A 2,500-nucleotide genomic window follows, 5' to 3' on the forward strand; every position below is an offset into this window, starting at 1 on the left:
ATGACAATGTGACGAAACCACATGCAATAGCTCCATCTACGCGAATCGGACGACACTACGTCCACCATGTCGAGCGCACCACAAACAAAAATACCGCCACCTGCAGGTCCCCCGCAACATGACCTGCTGCACCGATGATACCGCCATCTATGAGACGCCACGCCGACTACGACATCGCTAGGTCCCACAGTGCCCATTTTCCGACGCCACCCACAAACCCTGCATCATCTGCCCACCACAGGAGCCCCAACGCCTGTGCCTGCGTCGCACGAAGTCGTCGACCGACAATCGCTCCACCCGCACCCGCACGTGCCCCACCCCAACCGCCCAAATCGCAACTCCAGCGGATGAACGGCGGACTCTTCCCGCACTCGTAACGTGCAATCCGCCCCTATATCTTGCGTTTCATGAAGAGTTATATCGAATATGCCATATTCCCGCTGTCCCTATACATGCTGTAAGTAGCTCGCTTGCTACAGCAGCAGCAGCAGCAGCACCACCTCCGCGCGCTTCCCTGGGGGCACTGAACCGCAGGATGCGAGACCCCACGCCCAGTGGCAAACAGGGCTCCTCTCAGAATATAGGCGGTCCCTACCCCTCACAACGATGACGGTGGGAGGGCCGTTTTACGAGACCATTTCCTGCGGTGCCAACGCTGTCGTAGAGCCGATACTCCATCTTTGGTACAAGGCAATCATTCCGCTGTAAATCAGTACGTCACTCGTAGTTCAGTCACCTCACAGCACTGCTCAGTAAACTATGCAGGCCCACATAGATAGATTATGATAGATTATATACGCAAATGCCCCTATACATGCTGAACGTCCGTACACACAAAATGAACCACACGTCAGCCACACACTCTATCACACACTACTCTCTGCCTGTAACAGACACAGATACAACTACTAAGCACCAGCATGGACCAACGTCCGGTGCATCCTATCCGCCACAGTACACCAACTACGCTATGATAACCAGACCGGGAGGTCCAATCATAAAACAGAATACCCCACTCGTCCGACAACCACAATTGCTCAGAGAAGCCACCAACACCCACACATGTCCTACACAGGGGTGCACCCATCACCACCACACTGCCTCGTCTTACAGCACAAACACACTGGCAGGAATGAAACACACAGGTCTGCCGCAACCACAGACACGGCTCGCCCCCTCTCACTGGCGAAAAGCGCATCCCGACGTGACATAACTCCTTTGACACACTGACGCTGCCTCGGGCATCCACGTCCTACGGTCGATATCAACGAACCTCCCCCCCCCCTCCCCCCCACAACACGCCATCCCATACCACATTGTGTACCGTACCCAAACCTAACGTGTACTGTACTACAACGCAATGTGTACCATAACACAACCCAGTTTGTACCTTAACCTAACCTATGTCACCTTAACCTAACCTATGTCACCTTAACCTAACCTATGTCACCTTAACCTAACCTATGTCACCTTAACCTAACCTATGTCACCTTAACCTAACCTATGTCACCTTAACCTAACCTATGTCACCTTAACCTAACCTATGTCACCTTAACCTAACCCATCTTGCACCTTAACCTAACCCATCTTGCACCTTAACCTAACCCATCTTGCACCTTAACCTAACCCATCTTGCACCTTAACCTAACCCATCTTGCACCTTAACCTAACCTATGTTGCACCTTAACCTAACCTGTGTTGCACCTTAACCTACCTCAATTTGCACCGCAATGTAACGCAATTTGCACCGCAATGTAACGCAATTTGCACCGCAATGTAACGCAATTTGCACCGCAATGTAACGCAATTTGCACCGCAATGTAACGCAATTTGCACCGCAATGTAACGCAATTTGCACCGCAATGTAACGCAATTTGCACCGCAATGTAACGCAATTTGCACCGCAATGTAACGCAATTTGCACCGCAATGTAACGCAATTTGCACCGCAATGTAACTCAATTTGCACCGCAATGTAACTCAATTTGCACCGCAATGTAACTCAATTTGCACCGCAATGTAACTCAATTTGCACCGCAATGTAACTCAATTTGCACCGCAATGTAACTCAATTTGCACCGCAATGTAACTCAATTTGCACCGCAATGTAACTCAATTTGCACCGCAATGTAACTCAATTTGCACCGCAATGTAACTCAATTTGCACCGCAATGTAACTCAATTTGCACCGCAATGTAACTCAATTTGCACCGCAATGTAACTCAATTTGCACCGCAATGTAATGCAATTTGCACCGCAATGTAATGCAATTTGCACCGCAATGTAATGCAATTTGTACCGCAATCTACCCCCACATTGTGCCTTAACCTAACCCACATTGTGCCTTAACCTAACCCACATTGTGCCTTAACCTAACCCACGTTGTGCCTTAACCTAACCCACGTTGTGCCTTAACCTAACCCACGTTGTGCCTTAACCTAACCCAAGTTGTGCCTTAACCTAACCCAAGTTGTGCCTTAACCTAACCCAAGTTGTGCCTT

Source organism: Schistocerca cancellata, unplaced genomic scaffold (genome assembly GCF_023864275.1).
Source record: "Schistocerca cancellata isolate TAMUIC-IGC-003103 unplaced genomic scaffold, iqSchCanc2.1 HiC_scaffold_233, whole genome shotgun sequence".
In the NCBI taxonomy this organism is placed as follows: Eukaryota; Metazoa; Arthropoda; class Insecta; order Orthoptera; family Acrididae; genus Schistocerca; species Schistocerca cancellata.